This window comes from Thalassophryne amazonica, chromosome 15 (genome assembly GCF_902500255.1).
Source record: "Thalassophryne amazonica chromosome 15, fThaAma1.1, whole genome shotgun sequence".
Lineage (NCBI taxonomy): Eukaryota > Metazoa > Chordata > Actinopteri > Batrachoidiformes > Batrachoididae > Thalassophryne > Thalassophryne amazonica.
Window position 1 is genome coordinate 44,894,417 of NC_047117.1, and position 27,477 is coordinate 44,921,893.

A 27,477-nucleotide genomic window follows, 5' to 3' on the forward strand; every position below is an offset into this window, starting at 1 on the left:
CATTCACAGTAAGCCATTGTGGCAACGGTCACTGTTCAGTCTCATAGGTGCATTATTTTGTATTTAACTGTCCAATATATGATGCCTTTCTAAAGACTGCACAAATGCTGAACGCATCCGCTCTTGTCATTTTTTGCTGTGCTCTGGCCTAAATAAATTGCATCTTATTACTCAGTTTTTGCCTAATAATTTATTGTTTGTATGGAAGAAAAAGAATCAGTAAACAGCATAAAAATAAGTGCCAAACAAAATTGTTCCTTATCGTCACGACAACCGGTTTAATTCTAACTAGCAGTTGCTAAAAGTGGCCACGAGGGGGAGCGTCGATTCAATGTGAGGAGTCCCGCTGCTGCCTGAATGTGTGGCAGTGAAAAATGTTTAGAAACGCTTAATTCTTCATATTTCTTCTGCTTTAACAAATCTTTTAACAGAAGCAGGCTCGTGGTTCAGCTTTTAAACTGTGCAGTGAAAATGCCTCATTGAAAGTTTGTGTATGAGTGTCTCTAAAGATGCTTTCAGATCTGATCCTAAAGTCATAATAACAAAACCAATAAATAGCAATAAATAATAGAGTCCAAAGTAAATTTACAGGCATTTCGATACACTTTTAATATCACATTTAAAAGCCTCAGTCCAAACTAAAATATGAGGAAGGTGCAGCAGTGTTTCTCAACAAGGGATGTCAGACAGGTTGTAAAACAAATTACAAAATTTTTACACTTTCAGTGGTACAAGACAACTTTTGCTTGGAGAACATGCAAACTCCACACAGAAAGGTAACAAGTGGGAATCAATCCCATGACCTTCTTGCTATGAGGCAACAGTGCTAACCTCTAAGCCACCAAGCTGCTGGTATGGCTGGCCAAAGCTGCATCATCTATGAAAACCATCTCTCTCAGTAGGACATGAGTGTGCATTGTGTCTTTGCACAAAGTCATTCCTGGTTGTAGAGCGTTCCTTCATGTGCGTGTGGATGTAGAGTCCGTCTGTGGATGCTTCGAATGCAAACATGAGGAGTGTGGAGAAGAAGTTGCCGAACAAGGTTGGTGCAAGGACACAGCCCTGTTTGACTCCACTCAGGATGTTGAAGGGCTTAGCTATCTCTCCATCAAAGCTGACAGCATCTTTCATTTCTTGGTGGAACTACTTAATGATGCACAGGAGTATGGTTGGACAGCTGATCCTCATACTTATCTTGAATAAACTGCTGCGACTAACTAGGTCGAAGGCCATGGTTATGTCTACAAAGGCAATGTATAGCAGTTGGTGTTACTCCCTGCATTTCTCTTGGAGTTGTCTCACTGAGAAGATGATGTCTATGGTTGAGCATGTGGACTGAAAGCCGCACTGGGACTTTGGGTATACTCTATCAGCAAGCACTTGTAGACGATTGAGGACAACTCTGGTAAATGACTTTCCAACTACAGTGCGGAAAATAAGTATTTGAACACCCTGCGATTTTGCAAGTTCTCCCACTTAGAAATCATGGAGGGGTCTGAAATTTTCATCTTAGGTGCATGTCCACTGTGAGAGACATAATCTAAAAAAAAAATAAAAATCCGGAAATCACAAAGTATGATTTTTTTAAAATAATTTATTTGTATGTTACTGCTGCAAATAAGTATTTGAACACCTGTGAAAATCAATGTTAATATTTGGTACACTGGCCTTTCTTTACAGTTACAGAGGTCAAACATTTCCTGTAGTTTTTCACCAGGTGTGCACACTGCAGCAGGGATTTTGGTCCACTCCTCCATACAGATCTTCTCTAGATTTTTCAGGTTTGGTGTTTCAGCTCCCTCCAAAGATTTTCTATTGAGTTCAGGTCTGGAGACTGGCCAGGCCACACCAGGACCTTGAAATGCTTCTTACGGAGCCCCTCCTTAGTTGCCATGGCTGCGTGTTTGGGGTCATTGTCATGCTGGAAGGCCCAGCCATGATCCATCTTCAATGCTCTTACTGAGGGAAGAAGGTTGTTTGCCAAAATTTCGCAATACATGACTCCATCCATCCTCCGTTCAATACGGTGCAGTCGTCCTGTCCCCTTTGCAGAAGAGCACCCCCAGAGTATGATGTTTCCACCCCCATGCTTCATGGTTGGGATGGTTTTCTTAGGGTTGTTCTCATCCTCTAAACATGGTAAGTGGAGGTGATTCCAAAACGCTCTATTCTGGTCTCATCTGACCACATGACCTTCTCCCATGCCTCCTCTGGATCATCCAGATGGTCACTGGTGAACTTCAAACGGGCCTGGACATGTGCTGGCTTGAGCAGGGGGACCTTGCTGCCCTGCAGGATTTTAAACCATGACTGCATCATGTGTTACTAATGTAATCTTTGTGACTGTGGTCCCAGCTGTCTTCAGGTCATTGACCAGGTCCTCCTGTGTAGTTCTGAGCTTTCTCACAAAAAGGAAAGTTTTAAGCCTAATCTCTACTTTTAAGATTAGGCTTAAAACTTTCCTTTTTGCTAAAGCTTATATTTAGGGCTGGATCAGGTGACCCTGAACCATCCCTTAGTTATGCTGCTATAGACTTAGACTGCTGGGGGGTTCCCATGATGCACTGAGTGTTTCTTTCTCTTTTTGCTCTGTATGCACCACTCTGCATTTAATCATTAGTGATTGATCTCTGCTCCCCTCCACAGCATGTCTTTTTCCTGATTCTCTCCCCTCAGCCCCAACCAGTCCCAGCAGAAGACTGACCCTCCCTGAGCCTGGTTCTGCTGGAGGTTTCTTCCTGTTAAAAGGGAGTTTTTCCTTCCCACTGTCGCCAAGTGCTTGCTCACAGGGGGTCGTTTTGACCGTTGGGGTTTTTCTGTAATTATTGTATGGCTTTTGCCTTACAATATAAAGCGCCTTGGGGCAACTGTTTGTTGTGATTTGACGCTATATAAATAAAATTGATTTGATTTGATTTCTCAGAATCATCCTTACCCTACAAAGTGAGAGCTTGCATGGAATCCCAGATCGAAGGAGATTGACAGTCATCTTGTGTTTCTTCCACGTTCTAATAAATAATCATAACAGTTGTCTTCTACCAAGCTGCTTGCCTGTTGTCCTGTAGTCCATCCCAGCATTGTGCAGGTCTAGTTTTTTCCCTGGTGTCCTTAGACAGCTCTTTGGTCTTGGCTATGGTAGACAGGTTGGAGTGTGATTGATTGAGTGTGTGAACAGGTGTCTTTTATACAGGTAACAAGTTCAAACAGGTGCAATTAATACAGGTAAAGAGTGCAGAATAAGAGGGCTTCTTAAAGAAAAAATAACAGGTCTGTGAGAGCCAGAATTCTTGCTGGTTGGTAGGTGTTCAAATACTTATTTGCAGCAGTAACATATCAATCAATCAATCAATCAATCAATCAATTTTTTTTTTATATAGCGCCAAATCACAACAAACAGTTGCCCCAAGGCGCCTTATATTGTAAGGCAAGGCCATACAATAATTATGTAAAACCCCAACGGTCAAAACGACCCCCTGTGAGCAAGCACTTGGCTACAGTGGGAAGGAAAAACTCCCTTTTAACAGGAAGAAACCTCCAGCAGAACCAGGCTCAGGGAGGGGCAGTCTTCTGCTGGGACTGGTTGGGGCTGAGGGAGAGAACCAGGAAAAAGACATGCTGTGGAGGGGAGCAGAGATCGATCACTAATGATTAAATGCAGAGTGGTGCATACAGAGCAAAAGAGAAAGAAACAGTGCATCGTGGGAACCCCCCAGCAGTCTACGTCTATAGCAGCATAACTAAGGGATGGTTCAGGGTCACCTGATCCAGCCCTAACTATAAGCTTTAGCAAAAAGGAAAGTTTTAAGCCTAATCTTAAAAGTAGAGAGGGTGTCTGTCTCCCTGATCTGAATTGCGAGCTGGTTCCACAGGAGAGGAGCCTGAAAGCTGAAGGCTCTGCCTCCCATTCTACTCTTACAAACCCTAGGAACTACAAGTAAGCCTGCAGTCTGAGAGCGAAGCACTCTATTGGGGTGATATGGTACTACGAGGTCCTTAAGATAAGATGGGACCTGATTATTCAAAACCTTATAAGTAAGAAGAAGAATTTTAAATTCTATTCTAGAGTTAACAGGAAGCCAATGAAGAGAGGCAAATATGGGTGAGATATGCTCTCTCCTTCTAGTCCCCGTTAGTACTCTAGCTGCAGCATTTTGAATTAACTGAAGGCTTTTCAGGGAACTTTTAGGACAACCTGATAATAATGAATTACAATAGTCCAGCCTAGAGGAAATAAATGCATGAATTAGTTTTTCAGCATCACTCTGAGACAAGACCTTTCTAATTTTAGAGATATTGCGTAAATGCAAAAAAGCAGTCCTACATATTTGATTAATATGCACTTTGAATGACATATCCTGATCAAAAATAACTCCACGATTTCTCACAGTATTACTAGAGGTCAGGGTAATGCCATCCAGAGTAAGGATCTGATTAGACACCATGTTTCTAAGATTTGTGGGGCCAAGTACAATAACTTCAGTTTTATCTGAGTTTAAAAGCAGGAAATTAGAGGTCATCCATGTCTTTATGTCTGTAAGACAATCCTGCAGTTTAGCTAATTGGTGTGTGTCCTCTGGCTTCATGGATAGATAAAGCTGGGTATCATCTGCGTAACAATGAAAATTTAAACAATACTGTCTAATAATACTGCCTAAGGGAAGCATGTATAAAGTGAATAAAATTGGTCCTAGCACAGAACCTTGTGGAACTCCATAATTAACTTTAGTCTGTGAAGAAGATTCCCCATTTACATGAACAAATTGTAATCTATTAGACAAATATGATTCAAAGCACCGCAGCGCAGTGCCTTTAATACCTATGGCATGTTCTAATCTCTGTAATAAAATTTTATGGTCAACAGTATCAAAAGCAGCACTGAGGTCTAACAGAACAAGCACAGAGATGAGTCCACTGTCCGAGGCCATAAGAAGATCATTTGTAACCTTCACTAATGCTGTCTCTGTACTATGATTAATTCTAAAACCTGACTGAAACTCTTCAAATAGACCATTCCTCTGCAGATGATCAGTTAGCTGTTTTACAACTACCCTTTCAAGAATTTTTGAGAGAAAAAAAAGGTTGGAGATTGGCCTATAATTAGCTAAGATAGCTGGGTCACGTGATGGCTTTTTAAGTAATGGTTTAATTACTGCCACCTTAAAAGCCTGTGGTACATAGCCAACTAACAAAGATAGATTGATCATATTTAAGATCGAAGCATTAAATAATGGTAGGGCTTCCTTGAGCAGCCTGGTAGGAATGGGGTCTAATAAACATGTTGATGGTTTGGATGAAGTAACTAATGAAAATAACTCAGACAGAACAATCGGAGAGAAAGAGTCTAACCAAATACCGGCATCACTGAAAGCAGCCAAAGATAACGATACATCTTTGGGATGGTTATGAGTAATTTTTTCTCTAATAGTTAAAATTTTGTTAGTAAAGAAAGTCATGAAGTCATTACTAGTTAAAGTTAATGGAATACTCAGCTCAATAGAGCTCTGACTCTTTGTCAGCCTGGCTACAGTGCTGAAAAGAAACCTGGGGTTGTTCTTATTTTCTTCAATTAGTGATGAGTAGAAAGATGTCCTAGCTTTACGGAGGGCTTTTTTATAGAGCAACAGACTCTTTTTCCAGGCTAAGTGAAGATCTTCTAAATTAGTGAGACGCCATTTCCTCTCCAACTTACGGGTTATCTGCTTTAAGCTACGAGTTTGTGAGTTATACCACGGAGTCAGGCACTTCTGATTTAAAGCTCTCTTTTTCAGAGGAGCTACAGCATCCAAAGTTGTCTTCAATGAGGATGTAAAACTATTGACGAGATACTCTATCTCACTTACAGAGTTTAGGTAGCTACTCTGCACTGTGTTGTTATATGGCATTAGAGAACATAAAGAAGGAATCATATCGTTAAACCTAGTTACAGCGCTTTCTGAAAGACTTCTAGTGTAATGAAACTTATTCCCCACTGCTGGGTAGTCCATCAGAGTAAATGTAAATGTTATTAAGAAATGATCAGACAGAAGGGAGTTTTCAGGGAATACTGTTAAGTCTTCTATTTCCATACCATAAGTCAGAACAAGATCTAAGATATGATTAAAGTGGTGGGTGGACTCATTTACATTTTGAGCAAAGCCAATTGAGTCTAATAATAGATTAAATGCAGTGTTGAGGCTGTCATTCTCAGCATCTGTGTGGATGTTAAAATCGCCCACTATAATTATCTTATCTGAGCTAAGCACTAAGTCAGACAAAAGGTCTGAAAATTCACAGAGAAACTCACAGTAACGACCAGGTGGACGATAGATAATAACAAATAAAACTGGTTTTGGGGACTTCCAATTTGGATGGACAAGACTAAGAGTCAAGCTTTCAAATGAATTAAAGCTCTGTCTGGGTTTTTGATTAATTAATAAGCTGGAATGGAAGAATAAATAAATAAATAAATAAATTATTTAAAAAATCATACATTGTGATTTCCAGATTTTTTTTAGATTATGTCTCTCACAGTGGACATGCACCGAAGATGAAAATTTCAGACCCCTCCATGATTTCTAATTGGGAAAACTTGCAAAGTCACAGGGTGTTCAAATACTTATTTTCCTCACTGTATGCTGAGCAAGGATATCTCCTTGTAGTTGTTGCAGTCACTTCTGTTTCCTTTGTTCTTGAAGAGGTTCACTATCTTGGCATTGTGTGTCCTGGGGCACTTCACCTTCCCTCAAACACAGACACAAGTTCACGGAGGTCCTTCAGTAGGACTGGAGTTCCCTTCTTGATGACTGCAGGTGGGATAGTGTCATTCTGCAGTATAAGGCATCTATTGCTTTGCTGAGTTCCTCATCAGTTGGCATGGTGTCTAGCTCATTAAGGACAGGCAGTTCAGGGACTGAGTTGATGGCTTCGTGGGTCACTGCATTGTCTGTAGTGTCGAGATTCAGGTAGTGTTCTGTCCACCTTTCCATCTGTTCCTTACAGTCTGTTATTGGCCAGACATCCTTAACTTTTAGGGAGCTGACTTTCTGATGGAGCATCCAGTAGCTTGTCAAAGGCCTTCATACATTTGTATGATGTTGCCTGTCATGCTGGCCTTCACAATGTTGGAGCATATTTTGTGCCAGTAGCTGTTGGCGCAGTGCTTTACTATCCTTTCAGACCTGGCCATTGCTTCCTTGAGGTTTTTGAGGCTCAGGGGTGATAGATCTTGCTTCCATTTGAGAAGAGCTTGTCTCTTTGCACCAGTTGTTTCTTCCATCTCTCTGGCAGGTTTGCATCATACCAGTCAGTATTTTGCCTCTTTTCCTTGCCATAGGCATCTATGGCTGCATAGAGGATAACGCTGCTTAGTGGAAGTGCAGCTGAGATAGTATCTGTGAATTTTTGGATTCTGTCTGCTACTTCTGTATTTTCCACATTGATCTTAGTCAGCAAAAGTGGGACAAAGTCACTGGCAAGTCATTCTCAAGTCATCAATCTGTAAGTCCCATAACTCCACCATATTCTCTTTTGGCAGCCTGATCCTTTCCAGAAAGAAAGAAAGTATAACTCTTCTACTGGAGAATGCCATCATCTGCAAGCCTTGTCTCTTGCAGGGCGGCAATGTCAGTGTCCAAGCGTGAGAGTTCAGCATCGATAACTGCTGCCTTGCATTTGTCACTGATCTGTTGCAGATCATCATCTAAGCCTGGCAACATACCAGCTTGCTAGTCAAAGTGCTGGTGACTTCTTGATGTTCCTTTTTGTGTTTGGTGCATGTGTTTTGCAATCTGCTTCTCAAGTGCAAGCACTGTAAGTTCCTTTCACCCAGAGGAGCAGGCAGATTGTGGTGAATCTTCACCTTACTGTCTGGGGGCTGCTCAGATTGAGGCAGGTAGCTTATCAGTGGAGCACAAAGACTACATGTGGGGCCAATTAACCATCAGAAACAAGCCATTGGTGCCCTTCTTTTTGTCAATTGACACTAGACTTACAGTGAGGAAAATAAGTATTTAAACACCCTGCGATTTTGCAAGTTCTCCCACTTAGAAATCATGGAGGGGTCTGAAATTTAAATTTTAGGTGCATGTCCACTGTGAGAGACATAATCTAAAAAAAAAAAAAAAAAAAATCCGGAAATCACAATGTATGATTTTTTAAATAATTTATTTGTATGTTACTGCTGCAAATAAGTGTTTGAACCCCTGTGAAAATCAATGTTAATATTTGGTACAGTAGCCTTTGTTTGAATTACAGAGGTCAAATGTTTCCTGTAGTTTTTCACCAGGTTTGCACACACTGCAGCAGGGATTTTGGTCCACTCCTCCATACAGATCTTCTCTAGATCTTTCAGGTTTGGAGTTTCAGCTCCCTCCAAAGATTTTCTATTGAGTTCAGGTTTGGAGACTGGCCAGGCCACTCCAGGACCTTGAAATGCTTCTTACGGAGCCCCTCCTTAGTTGCCTGGCTGTGTATTTGAGGTCATTGTCATGCTGGAAGACCCAGCCATGACCCATCGTCAATGCTCTTACTGAGGGAAGGAGGTTGTTTGCCAAAATTTCACAATACATGACCCCATCCATTCTCCCTTCAATACGGTGCAGTTGTCCTGTCCCCTTTGCAGAAGAGCACCCCCAGAGTATGATGTTTCCACCCCCATGCTTCACGGTTGGGATGGTTTTCTTGGGGTTCTCATCCTCTAAACATGGTAAGTGGAGTTGATTCCAAAAAGCTCTATTCTGGTCAAATCTGACCAAATGACCTTCTCCCATGCCTCCTCTGGATAATCCAGATAGACACTGGTGAACTTCAAACAGGCCAGGACATGTGCTGGCTTCAGCAGGGGGATCTTGCTGCCCTGCAGGATTTTAAACCATGACAGCATTGTGTGTTACGAATGTAATCTTTGTGACTGTGGTCCCAGCTCTCTTCAGGTCATTGACCAGGTCCTCCTATGTAGTTCTGAGCTTTCTCAGAATCATCCTTACCCCACGAAGTGAGCTCTTGCATGGAATCCCAGACCGAGGGAGATTGACAGTCATCTTGTGTTTCTTCCACTTTCTAATAAATAATCATAACAGTTGTCTTCTAAAAAGCTGCTTGCCTGTTGTCCTGTAGTCCATCCCAGCCTTGTGCAGGTCTACAGTTTTGTCCCTGGTGTCCTTAGACAGCTCTTTGGTCTTGGCTATGGATACAGGTAAAGAGTGCAGAATAAGAGGGCTTCTTAAAGAAAAATTAACAGGTCTGTGAGAGCCAGAATTCTTGCTGGTTGGCAGGTGTTCAAATACTTATTTGCAGCAGTAACATACAAATAAATCATTTAAAAAATCATACATTGTGATTTCCGGATTTTTTTTATTTATTTTTTTAGATTACGTCTCTCACAGTGGACATGCACCTAAGATGAAAATTTCAGACCCCTCCATGATTTCTAAGTGGGAGAACTTGCAAAACCACAGGTGTTCAAATACTTATTTTCCTCACTGTATAACTGTAACTGCTGTCTCCCCCTGTTGTTCCTTTGATGTGATTCAAAGATGGAGTATGCCCTCCGTGGTGCAATATAGCCCGGGTGGTGATAGGAGACTAAGGGTTGCCCAGCGCTGAAGTTCCCCTCTCAACCATGCTGATGTGCATCAGAGGAAAGCAATGCAATATGTCAGGTATCAGGTTGATTGCAGGAGATGCCAGTAAAGCTGTTGATGACGGGGACTATCTGCCTGCAGGGCTCCACTCCAGATTTTCTGTTAGGGTTTACTCCCTTAGCCTTTATCTCTCCCAAGTGCCCACAAGGCAGTGGAGCTATTTATCCATAGCTGGGGGTCTGTTCATGAGCATCAGGGTGTTTCCACGCACCAGCAGGCCTGGAATGCCACATGTCTGGGGGCAGACCTCCTCTGAGTCCTCTGCTGAGACCGCAAGGTGCTCAGTTGATGTGTGTTGCCACAAGGAAACACTGCATAGGGCTTGTCTATAGAGAGGCTACATGGCTAGCCAGCGGCAGAGGCTGAAAGCGGAAGGTGACAAGCACACAACCTACAACACATCACACTTGACGCAACAACGCATCAATAGACCATTAGACACATCACTGACTATACTGTACATGTGGAAAACAGAATGTCTCTGACTGGCTGATCATCACAACTAGGGATGGGTATTGAAAACGGGTTCCTGTTAAGAATCGATAAGTAATTATTCGATCCACCGACATCAATAGCCTTTTTGCTGAACGATTCCCTTACCGGTTATTGTTAATTTACATTACGCTAGAGCCAGCTGGCGGTCGGAGACAGCTCCAACACCTCGCCATGATGAAAACATGTTTCTTTTTGTCTCGCGCACACTCCGCTGAGGAAACGAGATTAGCTGCACAATCAGTGGGAACAAGTCTGAAGATTTACCCAGACTGACAACAAATATGAGTAAATTAAGTACTTTTATGCATTTTGTTGTTGTTGTTGTGGTGGTGGTTTCTTGAGGAATTTTGTGAATTCAGAAACGTGCTCTTGTAATAGAAATTAAATGCACCCTTGCACACGCTGCGCTGAGGAAACAAGATTAGCTGTACAATCATTGGGTCCGATTCCAATGATTTACCCAAACTGACAACAAATATGAGTAAATTAAGTAATTTTATGCATTTTTTGTGGTTTCTTGATGCATTTTGTAACTGCAGAAATGCGCTCTGACCTCAAAACGCGCTCCTGTGATATAAACCAAACAGACCGTCTCTTCTTCTGTGGCGTTTAATGGCAGCCGGCATCCTTATTGTTGCATTGCTGCCACATTCTGCATCAGTCTGTTTTAGCAGTACTAAATCCTCTTGAATTCAGTGTCTTTCAAGTATTTAAAAAGTCAACACTTCCCCCTCCCACTTTAACTTAATCTTTATTTAACCAGGTTTGACCCATTGCGATCAAGATCTCTTTTATAAGGGAGACCTGTTATGTGTGGGCCGCTGAAGAGGAGGTACTGCTGGCCCACCACCACCAGAGGGCGTCGCCACCTGGTGAGAGCAGCCAAGGTGACAGCTGTCACCCATTATGGGACACAGCTGTTTCAACTCAGCACCAGGGTATATCAGGAGGACGGCGTCTCCACCTCAGTGCCGAGATATCGTCTACGACTGAGGTAGTAATCTCCGCATGCACATTTAGTGTAAACTGACTAATCATTTGTAAAGCCTTTTCAGGAGTGTTGACTACTAGGAGCTTATTGCTTGGATAAGTACTCACCTTCCTGTTGTACATTGACAAGAGGTGGAGGCGGCTTCTCCCCTCTCCATTATCGGGTGCTCGCATCCCACCTGTGTGTGTGCTCTCTCCTGCCAGCAGTACCGGATCCGACGAGCGGAGGCAGTGGCCACCTGGGAATTCGGGACTTGGCGGTTCCAGCATCTCCAGGGTTCGGTGGCAGAGGAGATCTGGGTGGTTCCGGTTCTACTGAGACGGGCGTCTCCTACCTTCGAGCCTGCCCACACGACACCAGCGGATTCGGCCCCAAATTGTGATTGTTGTAATTATTGTGCTTGTTTCACAATAGTAAAACTTGTTATTTATCTTCCTCCATTGTCCGTTCATTGCGCCCCTGTTGTGGGTCCGTGTTCCTACACTTCCACAACAGAGACCAGGACAATTATAAAGTTTCCAATTCACCTAACTTGCTGATCTATGTCTGCAATACTTCCAACAGAAACTTCTTTTTGGCCTATTCATCTAAAGGCAAGAAGTGCTTGCCTTTCTCTGGAATATTTTTTACAATACATGAGGACTTCCCTAATCACCAAAACAATGTCCTAAATACGGTCTTGCTGCCTTCTGGATGAACCTATCCCAGAGATCTAGGATCCAGTGACCATGTACAGATTTTATTTATTTTTGTTTATGACCAGAGATCAAGGATCCAGTGACCAATTTCATATTTATTTACTTTAAGACTCAATAAAATGTTGACATAGAAAACCTGTAAAGCCTACTTTTTGTACACAAAAAAAAAAATCACAAGAGGTATTGATAAGGGATTTGATAAAGAATCAGATCGATAAGTGGAATCAATAATGGCATCGACATCCATAAAATCTTATCAATACCCATCCCTAATAACACCTGTACTGTCTGATTTGTTAACCCTAAATCTAACACTGCCCCTATCATTAAGTAACTTGAATGTCACCTATGAATAGGGTCTCATAACCACCATGACGACAATGCAGATTAAAACCTTTACACAAGCACTAAGAACCCAGGACAATGGTGGAAATAAGATCCAAGCCATCAACAGGTAAGCCCAACCTGTCATCAGTTTCTCTGGAACTGATTAGCTGGCTAAAGGTAGAGACAGATGTAACAGATGTCAAGACACATAACCTCTTCCCAATGCACAGAGGGTTCCATGCAAAGTCCAGGACCCTGAGACTGTACAGTCAGTGTAAAGAGGGGGGCTGGGGCTAGTATGTAAGTGTCAAAGCCACTGTCAAGTATGAAACAAGAAACATCCAAGAGTACATCAAAAGCTGGTCCCCAGGGACAACTCACTGAGTGAGTACCTCTAACAGCAGAAGACGGAGTGCGGTGAAGAAGAAGAAGAAGAAGAAACATCATGGAAGACCAAAATAAAACCTTCTCTGAATATATATTAAATGTGTCACATGTAAATCTGTGTTTGAACTTATTCTGTGTGTAAACAGTGTTTTTGGCAGTGACAGCAAAGCTTATTGTTCACACAAAGTTATCAGTGCAGGTTTATCAACTCTACAAACAGGACTTTCTTGTAAACTCTTGACCCTGACTGGGCATGCATGACTCAGCACGTGCTAGACCCATGTGCACACATAGCTGAGTGTTGCACAGAGGTTTTCTTTTTTTTTTTTTAATTGGATCCAAAGTTTAGATGTAATTACCTCTTCAAAGGACAAACACACCCACGTTGACTCGACAATGTGACAACGTGCCGAATATCTTTATTTCTTCCTGTTTATGTGCTCCTCTCAATCTCGTCACTTCAGTCATCACATGGAAAAACTGTATCTGGTCCATGGAAACACCAGCAGTGCTGTTCATTCATGCTGCTCTTACAGCCTCGGATAGCAGAGAGTGACCATGTCTTAGATTTGCATGACAAAAAAAATGTGTTAATATGACATTTTGAACTGATAGTTCTTGTAGGCCTTCTTTCCCATTTTCCCCCATTTCTGGTTTTGAAAATGGAATTTGTGTCACAGTATCAGGTTCTTCCAACATTTGATTGGTGCTTTGAAAATGTGAATAATAACAACAATAGTTATTATTATCAATACCATAAACAACACTGTGTGGCTCTGTGGTCCAGTGTCACCGACCGAATGGTCCCCTCTAAAAAAAGGTCCACCCTGCCTTCACTGTGCGTGCGCTTGAGACTGACTCTGAGTCTGATGAGTCTGACTCTCTACAGCCAAAATGAACAAAGGGAATAATGTGGTTATTAACCATCAGATGACAAATTAAAACCTCTTAAATCATTCTAAAGTCAATTTTAATGAGGCCGTTTTAAGTAGAAACGAGGCGATAATCGTTGAGTCGCTAGTGACGCTCCGAAATGACATATGCGCAGCAGCACGTCAGACTCAGATGTGCTGCTGTGGTGCTCTATTCAGTCCAACATCTTTTATTATGCAATAATACTGAATTTATGTGGAAATGATTATTGTACAAAAGCTTCAGATATCCGTGGCTGAGATAGATGACTGGAGTGCAGGAACAAAGTGATAATCGGTGAATCACTGTTGATGCTCAGAAATGACACATATGCAGTGAAGGCAGGGCACCAATTTTTAGGGGCAACCATTCAGTCGGCGACGCTTGTATGTGTGTGTATCCACACCAAAAGAGGGACTTTTGGCCAGGTGGTAAGCCACCATGGCAGCTGCCAAAAAAACTGGAACACACAGTTCTTTGAGGACTTGTTCGGCCAATTAACTGCACAACAAGCCATATTATTACAAACGCTGTATCCATGCATGATGGTGCCAGTCTGGATCTCTTTGATGGTGTGAACCTGGACATTATTCTCCGGCTGGCGATTGCAGTCCATCTGTGCATGATGGTGCCAGTCGGGACCTCTTTGATGGAGTAGACCTGGACATTATCCTCTGGCTGGTGATTGAGCACCATCCCCATGTGATGGTGTCATTCGGGACCTCTTTGATAGAGTAGACCTGGACATTATTCTCTGGCTGGCAATTGCACACCATCTGTGTATGATGGTGCCAGTCAGGACCTCTTTAATGGAGTGGACCTGGACATTATTCTCCAGCTGGCGATTGAGGACCATTTGTGTGTGACATTGCCAGTCGTGACCTCTTTGATTGCGTAGACCTGGACATTATTGTCCAGCTGGCAATTGCACATGATCCATTCACGATGACTTCTTTGATGGTGTGGACTTTACATATTTAATCTTGGAAATCATTCTGCAAGTGGGTGAGTGCCCTGATCAGTATCTTTCCTTTTGTATTTTGTTCTCCTCAGTGGAGGTGGTATGGTTTGTTAATTTTATTTTAATTTTAGAGACTCTGTGGGATTTTGGATGTCGATGTGTGCGGAGTCTGTTCTCTGTATCGGAGCAGCACCCTGTTTTAACACCGTTATAGCTACTGCAACGTGCACATCAAGCTCTGCTGTTTTTCAGGCTGCCTGATCACACAGATTTATTTTTTTTATTTTTCAGTTATATTGATCACAACACTTATAAGTGTACATTTTAAAAAGGCTGCATTTATGACAAATGGATGTGCACATGCACTAAGCTTTCACACAGTAGAGAGCGGCTGCTGCTTTTATGACTGCATCAAAATTATAGTGTTTCCAGAAAGTATTCACAGCACTTCACTTTTTCAACATGTTATACCCTTTTCCAAAATGGATGAAATTCATTGTTTTCCCTCAAACTTCTACACACAATACCCCATAATGACAATTTGAATGACATGTGACTTATTAGTTTTTATTTTTAATAAATTTTGCAAAAAATTAAAAAAAAAACTTTTTCATGTTGTCATTATGGGGTGTTGTGAGCCAAATTTTGAGGGGAAAATTGAATATACTACACTTAGGAATAGGGCTGTAACATAACAAAAGGTTAAAAAAGCGAAGCGCTGTGAATACTTTCCGGATGCACTCTGTAAGAGATATCACTTAAAAATGAGCCATCATAACACATCACACTTATGTAAACTTTGCAATTAATCTGCATGTCCATTCTTATCGCTAGCAGCTACATTACATTCAACAACACACTGGGACGTTTTCTCAAACCAACATAAATGCTGTAGGGAACACCCGGGAAAACAAGTACTCACAAGTACTCTGTTTTCAGCAGTCTCTGTAGCTGTTTGTTGCTGTGCGGATGGTCACTAAGAGCCTGTTAGTGACCTAAGTTGTTATGATTTCTGTGCAACATGTCCTTCAACTTTGAGCCATGACTGTAATTTTTTTTTTTTTTCTCAAAACTGAAATGAAACAATCCACAAACTTTATTAATTACTTTACCTTCTGTAATCAACATATATGCAGCCATCTGATCCTGTTAGTACTTGAGTGGGAGACTTTTAGTAAGACTAGGGGCTGTGTGTGTTTCTCCGGGTGAAACTGTAGTTGCATCAGGAAAGGGCATCCAGTGTAAAAACCTCCGTCAAATCCTAATGCAGGTCTCTACTGGCTCTGCTGTGGTGACCCTGAACAAACGGGCAGCCGAAAGACAAATAACAACTGCATTTTAACATGTACCAAGTGATGCGGTCCCGTTGGCACTGGATCGGTTCACAGGCATCTGGTAAGAATGCCTCCTGGGTGCCTCCCTAGGGAGGTGTTCCAGGCACGTCCATCTGGGAGGAGACCCCGGGGAAGTCCCAGGACTAGGTGGAAAGATTATATCTCCACACTGGCCTGGTAACACCTCAGGATCCCCCAGTCAGAGGTGGTCAATGTGGCATGGGAAAGGAAAGTCTGGGGTCCCCTGCTGGAGCTGTCGCCCCATGACCCGAACCCAGAAAAGCAGTTGAAGATGAATGAGTGAGCGAATCTTTGCTGATTAAATAAATAAATCTATATAAAAGGCAAGTGTTGATTGGTTAGCACATAAGGTGCAAACTACAGGGCGTAGAAAAAATTTAAGCACACTGTTGGAATAATAATAGTAAGTCCCTTTGGCTGCTCCCTTGTTTTCACTCGGGGTCACCACAGCACATCCAAGGTGGCTCTGCATGTTGAACTGGCAAAGGTTTCCTGATGCAGTTCCACATGACATAGAGAAATGTGGTGGGGGTGGGGTTTGAACCGTAAACTTTCCACACTGAAACCAAATGCACGAACCACTTGGCCACAACCCCCGCGTACTGTTGGAATAATAATACTAATAATAATAAGAAGAAGAAGAACAATAATAATAATAATCGCAAGAGGAATCAGAGAATTCTGACATCCTCCAATCTGGATCTGGATCACCTCCAAAATTCAGTCGAGTCTTCCATGCCCTAATATCTATCTGTGGTGCAAATTTGGTGAGAATCTGTTAAGTAGTTTTGACGTAATCCTTCAAAGCCTACATATATGAAGTGCAATCTTGATCCAGAATCTGGATTTGGATCCAGATCATTTCCAAAATTCAGTAGAGTCTTCCATGTCCTAATATCTATCTGTGGTGCAAATTCGGGGAGAATCTGTGAAATCGTTTTGACGCAATTCTTCAAAGCCTATACAATGTGAAACTTTATCCAGGATCCGGATCTGTATCGCCTCCAGAATTTAATGGAGTCTTCTATTGCCTAATATGTATTTGTGGTGCAAACTTGGTGAGAATTCGTGCAGTAGTTTTGACTTCTTCGTCTTCTCTTCTTCTCGTGTGTGCATTCCCAGGTCTGCTGGGAGCTCCCCTACCATTCTGAGGGGGGAGCAGCACATTAGTGTTTTAGCTTTTCCTTGATCCGTGTAAGAGCTTTTGCAGTTTCTCTTAATTTGGTTGTATCTTCTTCAAAGATATCCTCCGTTGTTACTTTCAGGCATTCTTGCCTATTGATTTGCTGGCATTCCTCTAGTATATGTTTTTGAGTTTCCTCCTCAGCATTGCAGATCCTACAGGATACATTGGCATATTTATTCCTATAGTTGCATTTTACTGCCAGCATTCTTGTTCTTGCCATCATGATGCTATGTGCTTCCATCCTGTTTAGTTTGTCCGGGTAGGGTTTCCTTTTTCCTACTTCCAACGTTTTTACGTTTTCAATGTAATGTTTTACCTTTGATTTGATCTCTCCTTGTTCTTTGATATTCTTCTTTAGCTGTTCGCCTATTTTCCTTTTTATATCTCCTTTGGTTGTTTGATCAGTTATCTGCAGTTTTTCCTTAATCCTATTGACTTCCCTTTTCCATGGTTTACTATTGTTGTTGATTATTCTTTTCATTAGGTCTGATCCTACTGCATTTATCCTTTTTTGGAAGTTGATCTTGTTTTTTTGTATTATGTGGTCTATATCCCAGAGCCCTGTTTCCGCATACATGATTTCTCTCGGTGTTGTTGTTGGTAGTATTAGGAGCCGTTTTAATATATTGTCCAAGATTTGGTTCCTCATTTTCCCCTCCTTTTTTGTTGTTACCACTGACACTCCTGCATACACAATTATTGGGATTATGCATGATTCCACTAGTTGCCAGATAACTCTCATTTCTATTCCTCTTAGATCCGGGCTTCCTGCTATTTGTAGGATGGTTTGTAAGGCTCCTTCTGCTTTCTTTTTTGCTTCTTCTATTTGGTCGGCTTGGTTGTTGTTATTGTTGATTATTTTCTTTTGGTTTCCCTATCGTCATAACTTTACTTTTTTCTTCCCCAAATTCTATGTGGTACCTATTTGCCAGATCATTTGTTATATTTAGCATTATTTGCATTTCCTTGGCCGTCTCTGCTATGAGGGCTATGTCATCCATCCATAGTAGGCATCCTATTATTTTCACTGTACCTGTCTCTATTCCGAGGTTGCTATTCAGGATCTCTTTGCCTATTTCGTCTATTAGTAGTGCGTACATTATGACTGACAGGACTCCTCCTTGTCTAATGTTGTCTTTGATCTGTATTTGTCTTGTAAGTCCATATCTGGTCATTATTGAGGCTTTCAGGTTTTCGTTGAGCTCCTTTATTTTTAGCCATATTTTATCTCTTAGTCCATTTTTGTAGAGCGTGTACATCAGAGCATCTGCCCAGGCTTTATCATATCTTTTGGTCACATCCAGGAACGTTATGTATCTTGGTTTTCGTAGGTAATCACGTAATCCTGCTAATAGCAATCCTTCAAAGCCTACATGAAGTGAAATCTTGATCCAGAATCTGGATCTGGATCAGGATCACCTCCAAAATTTAATGGAGTCATCACCTAATATGTATCTGTAGTGAAAATTTCGGCAAAATCCGTGCAGTAGCTTTCATGTAATCTTGCTGACAGACAGACAAATACAAGCCAAATTCCAATGAAGTTGGGACGTTGTGTAAAATGTAAATAAAAACAGAATACAATGATTTGCAAATACTCTTCAACCTATATTCAATTGAATACACCACTCAGTAAGCGTTTGGGAACCGAGGACACTAATTGTGTGTCATGATTGGGTATAAAAGGAGCATCCCCAAAAGGCTCAGCCGTTCACAAGCAAAGATGGGGCGAGGATCACCACTTTGTGAACAACTGCTTAAACAAATAGTCCAACAGTTTAAGAACAATGTTTCTCAATTTTCAATTGAAAGGGATTTAGGGATTCCATCATCTACAGTCCATAATATAATGAGAAGATTCAGAGTATCTGGAGAACTTTCTACACGTAAGCGGCAAGGCCGAAAACCAGCATTAAATGTCCGTGATCTTTGGTCCCTCAGATGGCACTGCATTAAAAACTGACCTCATTGTGTAAAGGATCTTACCGCGTGGGCTCAGGAACACTTCAGAAAAATATTGTCAGTTATCACAGTTTGTCGCCACATCTACAAGTGCAAGTTAAAACTCTACCATGAAAAGTGAAAGCCATACATCAACAACATCCAGAAATGTCGCCTTCTCTGGGCCCGAGCTCATTTTAAATGGACAGACGCAAAGTGGAAAAGTGTGCTGTGGTCTGATGAGTCCACATTTCAAATTGTTTTTGGAAATCATGGATGCTGTGTCCTCCAGACAAAAGAGTAAAAATTCCATCCAGATTGTTACCAGCACAAAGTTCAAAAGCCAGCATCTGTGATGGTAACACATGCTGCCATCCAAGCAAGGACTTTTTCAGGGATGTCCCTGCTTATTTCAGTAAGACAATGCCAAGCCACATTCTGCATGTGTTACAACAGCCTGGCTTCATAGTAAAAGAATGCGGATACTAGACTGGCCTGCCTGCAGTCCAAACCTGTCGCCCATTGAAAATGTGTGACGCCTTATGAAGTGCAAAATATGACAACGGAGACTGTTGAACAACTGAAATCGTACATCAAGCAAGAATGGGAAAGAATTCCACCTAAAAAGCTTCAACAATTAGTGTCCTCAGTTTCCAAACACTTATTGAGTGTTGTTAGAAGGAAAGGTGATGTAACACAGTGGTAAACATACCACTGTCCCAGTTTTTTTGAAACGTGTTTGTTGTGTGGGCCGCTGAAGAGGAGGTACTGCTGGCCCACCACCACCAGAGGGCGCCCTGTCTGGAGTGCGGGCTCCAGGCACCAGAGGGCGCTGCCGCCTCACAGGAGCAGCCGGGGTGACAGCTGTCACTTATCGCCTACGACAGCTGTCACCAATCATCTGATCAGCAGTGGTATATCAGCAAGACGACATCTCCACCTCTTTGCAGAGATATCGCTCTACCTAGGTACAGTACTCAGCCGACTGTGTTGTCTTTTTGACATTAACACTTTGTTACTTTTGTGCGTTAAATAGCAGACATTCTTCCGACGAGAGGTGGAGGTGGTTTTCCCGCCATACGGGTTGCTGGGTGCAAACGCACCCACATTTAACTGTTTTTGCTCCTCGCCAGCAGTACCAGATCCGACACGCGGAGGCAGTGGCCACCTGGGAGTTCGGGACTTGGCGGCTCCAGTATTCCCGGGGTTCGGTGGCGGAGGAAATCGTGTGGTTCCGGTTCTGCTTTGGACAGATGTCTCTTATCTTGGGTTGTGATTTGGCGCTATATAAAAAAATTGATTGATTGATCTTCGAGCCTGCCCACGTGACACATTTTGTGAATTGACTTCTTTGTCTATTGTTGTAATCTGTTGTGTTTGTTGTGCTTATTCACAACAGTAAAGTGTTGTTATTTGACTTCCTCCATTGTCCGTTCATTTGCGCCCCCTGTTGTGGGTCCGTGTTCCTACACTTTCCCAACAGTGTTGCAGGCATCCATTTCAAAATGAGCAAATATTTGCACAAAAACAATAAAGTTTATTGTATTTTTAACATATTTACAATTATGTTATGCACTTATATTGAATTTACTAAATAAAATCATGCACACACACACTTTTTAATATACAGATGATTTACCAGGGCGGTTTGCTGGAATGGCGTGTGAATCCAGGATGTAATTATCAATGTCCATTGTTCACTGTTGTTAGCTAATATTCGTAGTTTCTCCAAAATTATTAGTCCTGTCAGCATTCCGTTTGGGCGGCGTTCATCCTTGACCCAAAATATACAGTGAGGAAAATAAGTATTTGAACACCCTGCAATTTTGCAAGTTCTCCCACTTAGAAATCATGGAGGGGTCTGAAATTTTCATTTTAGGTGCATGTCCACTGTGAGAGATAATCTAAAAAAAAAAAAAAATCCGGAATTCACCGTGTATGATTTTTGTATGATGGCAAATGTCAGCTCTCCCCAGTTTCTCTGTGATCGAAGCCATACACACGCACACAAAACAAATGCCACTTGGCTATTATAATATAGATAATAATAATAGGGCAGCACAGTGGTTAGCACTGTTGCCTCACAGCGAGATAGCCCTGGAATCTCTTCCCACCTGGTATTTTCTGTGCAGAGTTTGCGTGGGTTTCCTCCAGGTGCTCCCTCCCACTTCCGATAACATACAGGTTAGGTGATTTGTTGGCTCAGTGACTGTACACCTGAATGAGATTGATGTTGTCGGCTCGATGATAGACTGAAGGGCTGTCCAGGGTTTACCCCGCCTCTTGCCCAATAAGCAATGGAATAGGCTCCAGCCACCCTGTGACCATAACTACAATAAGTGTCTTTAAAATGATGGACATACGAGGGCTGTCAATAAAGTAACGGTCCTTTTTATTTTTTTCAAAAACTATATGGATTTCATTCATATGTTTTTACGTCAGACATGCTTGAACCCTCGTGCGCATGCGTGAGTTTTTCCACGCCTGTTGGTGACGTCATTCACCTGTGAGCACTCCTTGTGGGAGGAGTCGTCCAGCCCCTCGTCGGAATTCCTTTGTCTGAAAAGTTGCTGAGAGACTGGCGCTTTGTTTGATCAAAATTTTTTCTAAACCTGTGAGACAGATCGAAGTGGACACGGTTCGAAAAATTAAGCTGGTTTTCAGTGAAAATTTTAACGGCTGATGAGAGATTTTGAGGTGATACTGTCGCTTTAAGGACTTCCCACGGTGCGAGACGTCGCGCAGCGCTCTCAGGCGCTGTCGTCAGCCTGTTTCAAGCTGAAAACCTCCACATTTCAGGCTCTATTGATCCAGGATGTCGTGAGAGAACAGAGAAGTTTCAGAAGAAGTCGGTTTTAGCATTTTATCCGGATATTCCACTGTTAAAGGAGATTTTTTAATGAAAGACGTGCGGACGGGTCCGCGCGTCAGGACGCAGCCGACACGGTGCGGCGGCACAGGAAAAACACCTCCGTGTTGATAACCATTTGTAAAATCCAGGCGGCTTTTGATGGCTTTCAGTGGAGTGAGTATATGAGAAATTGTTTAACAGCTGGACATGTTCCAACTTGTCCTTAAGGCTTCCAACAGAGGTGTTTTTCCTGTGGCGGAGCATCGCGGCGGCTGCGAGCCGACGCTGCAATCCGTCCGCACGTCTTTCATTAAAAAAATCTCCTTTAACAGTGGAATATCTGGATAAAATGCTGAAACCGACTTCTTCTGAAACTTCTCTGTTCTCTCGCGACATCCTGGATCAATAGAGCCTGAAATGTGGAGGTTTGCAGCTTGAAACAGGCTGACGACGGCACCTGAGAGCGCTGCGCGACGTCTCGCACCGTGGGAAGTCCTTAAAGCGACAGTCTCACCTCAAAATCTCTCATCAGCCGTTAAAATTTTCACTGAAAACCAGCTTAATTTTTCGAACCGTGTCCACTTCGATGTGTCTCACAGGTTTAGAAAAAATTTTGATCAAACAACACGCCAGTCTCTCAGCAACTTCTCAGACAAAGGAATTTCGACGAGGGGCTGGACGACTCCTCCCACAAGGAGTGCTCACAGGCGAATGACGTTACCGACAGGCGTGGAAAAACTCACGCATGCGCACGAGGGTTCAAGCATGTCTGACGTAAAAACATATGAATGAAATCCATATAGTTTTTGAAAAAAAAAAAAAAGGACCGTTACTTTATTGACAGCCCTCGTATACCAGCTTCTAAAACAGCTGTTTTAAGTTCTGCTTTCTTAATTGCCCTACTAATTCATACAGAAATAAGGTGCTATTAAAGGGGTTGTGTTGTGCAATAAGCAGCAGTGACCTTGGTGGCTCCCAGGATCCTGCAATTACATAAAACACTTGCTAGGTAAGCAGGCCCAGACAGGTCCCACTGTGCCAGCATTCTTAGTTAAACAAATATATAAAAGAATAAATGCAATTTTTATGTTAAAAAATGTGTACACGGCATAAAATAAGAAGTTCACTGACACTTAGTATGTCTTTCAATTTGACTCCCAAATTTCAGAGTTGAATATGCAGCAGTTTTTGTGGAATTACTTAGAGATATTTTGCGGACCCACTGTTTCCATTAATCCTAGGCTTTCCCTGATAATAGAAGGGTGAATCCATTTTTAATAATCTGCCTTTTCAGGGTTAAGTATGATTGGGGTTTTCATGTTAAGCATGACATTATTTATTTCATGTATTCTGTGTCTGTGCACTCTGTAAACAGAATGCACTGCTCAACTTAAAACAAAAATTAGGCTAACATTTGTAACAATCGATCTTTAAAAAAATAGCTCCAACCCAGCTGTTGTTGACTAAATAACATGAGACTGACTAACTCAAGTTTAGGGCCCGTTCACACATAGTATGAATAAGTACAAATCAGAGCGAATCATGGTGGAACAGCTTGTATGAGCAAACCATGAAAACATCAAGCCGACGGACAGGATGAACGATCCTGCTGCAATGTTGTCTTGCACGTGACTGTGTCGTGCGAGCAGGAACACATTGTGAGCAGCTGGGACATGGTGCACACATCACACCGCTGATGAGGAGAACAATAAAATCAAAATCAACTGTATAATTAATGAATATCACTGGGTTGATATAAATAATAAATAAAAGGGAATGTAATACAGAACCCCATGGTTAAATAACCCTGGTTAATTAAAAAATAAATGGCACTCACAGGATTCGAACCTGCAATTTACAAAAGCTCTGATTACCAGATGGAACCTTTACCACTGCGCTACAATCACTGTCTTATAACAGGAGCGTGAAATGGCTAAAATCAAAAAGGAAATAAACATAATGGCATTTGTTACAGCGTATTGCTGCTGATACGTTGACTGAAAGTGGCATATTTGTTGCACTGTTGGCTTCTCTTATAGTCCTGCACTGCTCACAGGACACGTGTCCTGTCAGACAGACGTGACATTCAGATCGCCTGCTGCGTGTCCATGTGAACTGATGGTCCATTTCTCTAGCCTGTCGCAAAAGCTATATGTGTTTTTATGTATTTCCACATGAGGACAGCAAGCACACACATGCGCATGTCTGTCAAAACACAGCTGTGACATCCAGGACCAGACATGTCAACCGCTGCTGCTGTTGACAGCCAGCCACGCCCCCTGTCCATTCAGAGCACAGACCAAGGTGTCACTCTGTGATCAGATGAGAGGTGCCTTGCCTGTAGGGGGGCACATGAACCACACACACGGCATGTGTTGGGGAAGGAACTAGGGGGAAGTGGGGTGGAGTGGGGGAGGAGCAGGGGGAGCATGCGAAACACATGCACATGTGTTGTGGGGGAGCCAACACTCTGGCACACCACAAGCGTACTTGGCACCTTCACAGTCTGGGAGGCACTTAGACAAATTTCACCGTCGGCTCGAAAGTGATCGTCTGCTGACTGTTTTAGTGCTAATAGCGTGAATGGCCACACTTTTTCTAAGTGCCAAGCGAACGGTGTAGATGTTCATGTGTGTCACCTGGAATTTGGCCGACAACTGTCGTGAGAGGTATTGAATGGGCTCTCACAGGGCACTCTCTGTCTTTCAGCCGTTGGTGTGCACAAATAGTTGTAGCAGCAGATGTACGAGGTGTTGGAGGCAGCTACAATTTTACACGCATATGATTCCTGCTTCATATGCAATTCGACCACATTCATACTATGTGTGAAGGGGCCCTTAACAAAGCATTTAGTTAAGTGAGTTACTACACATCATTGGCTTTGTCATCTACAAGGTTAATTAAATTGAACCAACTTCATTCAAAGGTTTTGGTGTTACAAAGTTGCCAAATTATTTAATTGAAGTTTTTCAAACATTTTTATTTTACTTCCATTATACCCAAAACTGTCTACGTACAGTAGTGTTCAGAATAATAGTAGTGCTATGTGACTAAAAAGATTAATCCAGGTTTTGAGTATATTTCTTATTGTTACATGGGAAACAAGGTACCAGTAGATTCAGTAGATTCTCACAAATCCAACAAAACCAAGCATTCATGATATGCACACTCTTAAGGGTATGAAATTGGGCTATTAGTAAAAAAAAGTAGAAAAGGGGTGTTCACAATAATAGTAGTGTTCAGAAGAACAGCGTAGTTTGATTAAAAAGTTGATCGGAGAGGGGAAAACGTATATGCAGGTGCAAAAAATTATAGGCTGTTCATCTACAATGATCTCCAATGCTTTAAAATGGACAAAAAAAAACCAGAGACGTGTGGAAGAAAAAGGAAAACAACCATCAAAATGGATAGAAGAACCAGAATGGCAAAGGATCACCCACTGATCAGCTCCAAAATGATCAAAGACAGTCTGGAGTTACCTGTAAGTGCTGTGACAGTTAGAAGACGCCTGTGTGAAGCTAATTTATTTGCAAGAATCCCCCGCAAAGTCCCTCTGTTAAATAAAAGACATGTGCAGAAGAGGTTACAATTTGCCAAAGAACACATCAACTGGCCTAAAGAGAAATGGAGGAATATTTTGTGGACTGATGTGAGTAAAATTGTTCTTTTTGGGTCCAAGGGCCACAGACAGTTTGTGAGACGACCCCCAAACTCTGAATTCAAGCCACAGTTCACAGTGAAGACAGTGAAGCATGGTGATGCAAGCAGCATGATATGGGCATGTTTCTCCTACTATGGTGTTGGGCCTATACGAGGTCTGTTAGAAAACGATCTGACCTTTTTATTTTTTGCAAAAACCATATGGATTTGAATCATGTGTGATTGCATCAGCCAAGCTTGAACCTTTGTGCGCATGCGTGAGTTTTTTCACACCTGTCGGTTGCGTCATTCGCCTGTGAGCAGGCTTTGTGTGAGCAGTGGTCCACCCCTCTCGTCGGATTTTTATTGCGAATAAAATGTCTGAACGATTTGGAGCTTTGCTGCATCAAATTTTTCCAGAAACTGTGAGAGACCTCCAGGTGGACACCATTTGGAAAATTCAGATGGCTTTCAGGGACGATTTTATGGGGATTACACAGATTAAGGAGTGCTCCAGCCGGTTTAAAGACCGCCCACAGCGGCTGAGAGCATGGCGCACTCCGAGCGCCGATCGACAGGCTGAAACCCCGCTGAAACAACCAGATCATTTCCAAAGTGAAGGCTTTGTTGATCCGGGACATCGTCTGACTTCCACAGAAATGGCAGAAGACGTGGATATCAGCACTTTTTCGGCACATTCCACTGTTACAGGAGTTTTTGTCATGGAAAGAGAAGCGGAGGGATGCTCCACGGAGCCGCTCATGGTGCAGGAAAAAACACCTCCGTGTTGGTCTCACAGGATGGCTTTCAGATGGCTTTCAGACGGCTTTCGGTGGCTTTTCAGTCATGTGACTATCCGAGAAATTGTGGATGAGCTGGACATGCCAGAACATGTCCTGTGAGGCTTCATCACGGTGTTGCTTTGCGCCATGCGGCTCCGTCCCGACGCGTGAATTTCTCCGCACGTCTGTCTCAATGTGCCGAAAAAGTGCTGATGTCCACGTCTTCTGCAATTTCTGTGGTAGTCAGACGATGTCCCAGATGAACACAGCGTTCAGTTTGGAAATGAACGGCACATTCCACTGTTACAGGAGTTTTTGTCATGGAAAGAGGAGCGGAGAAATTCGTGCGTTGGGACAGAGCTGCATGGTGCAAAGCAACGCCGTGATGAAGCCTCACAGGACATGTTCTGGCATGTCCAGCTCATCCACAATTTCTCGGATAGTCACACGACTGAAAAGCCACCGAAAGCCTTCTGAAAGCCATCTGAAAGCCGTCCTGTGAGACCAACACGGAGGTACTTTTGTCCCGCGTCATGAGCGGCTCCATAGCGCATCCCTCTGTGGAAGTCAGACGACGTCCCGGATCAACAAAGCCTTCACTTTGAAAATGATCTGGTTGTTTCAGCGGGGTTTCAGCCTGTCGATCGGCGCTCGGAGTGCATTGCGCTCTCAGCCGCTGTGGGCGGTCTTTAAACTGGCTGAAGCACGCCTTAATCTGTGTAAGCCTCATAAAATCGTCCCTGAAAGCCATCTGAATTTTCCGAATGGTGTCCACCTGGAGGTCTCTCACAGTTTCTGGAAAAATTTGATGCAGCAAAGCTCCAAATCGTTCAGACATTTTATTTGCAATAAAAATCCGACGAGAGGAGTGGACCACTGCTCACACAAAGCCTGCTAACAGGCGAATGATGCAACCGACAGGCGTGAAAAAACACACGCATGCGCACGAAGGTTCAAGCTTGGCTGATGCAATCACACATGATTCAAACCCATATGGTTTTTGCAAAAAATAACAAGGTCGGATAGTTTTCTAACAGACCTCGTATATCGCATACCAGGTATCATGGATCAGTTTGGAAATGTCAAAATACTTGAAGAGGTCATGTTGCCTTATGCTGAAGAGGACATGCCCTTGAAATGGGTGTTTCAACAAGACAATGACCCCAAGCACACGAGTAAAGGAGCAAAATCTTGGTTCCAAACCAACAAAATTAATGCCTCGCAGATGTGAAGAAATCATGAAAAACTGTGGTTATACAACTAAATACTAGTTTAGTGATTCACAGGATTGCTAAAAAAGCAGTTTGAACATAATAGTTTTGAGTTTGTTGC

General features: G+C 42.5%; 1 protein-coding gene across 2 annotated transcripts in view; it reads left to right on the top strand.

The window, feature by feature from the left end:
- Nucleotides 1–6,650, top strand: part of LOC117526808 (sarcalumenin-like) — a 120,307-nt gene extending 113,657 nt beyond the window's left edge. For both annotated transcript variants that reach the window (XM_034188883.1, XM_034188884.1), the window contains exons 10-11: nt 3,821–3,830; nt 6,639–6,650. The gene's annotated coding sequence lies outside the window, so the exon portion shown is untranslated. The remainder of the gene's footprint in view (nt 1–3,820; nt 3,831–6,638) is intronic.
- Nucleotides 6,651–27,477: the final 20,827 nt, after the last annotated feature.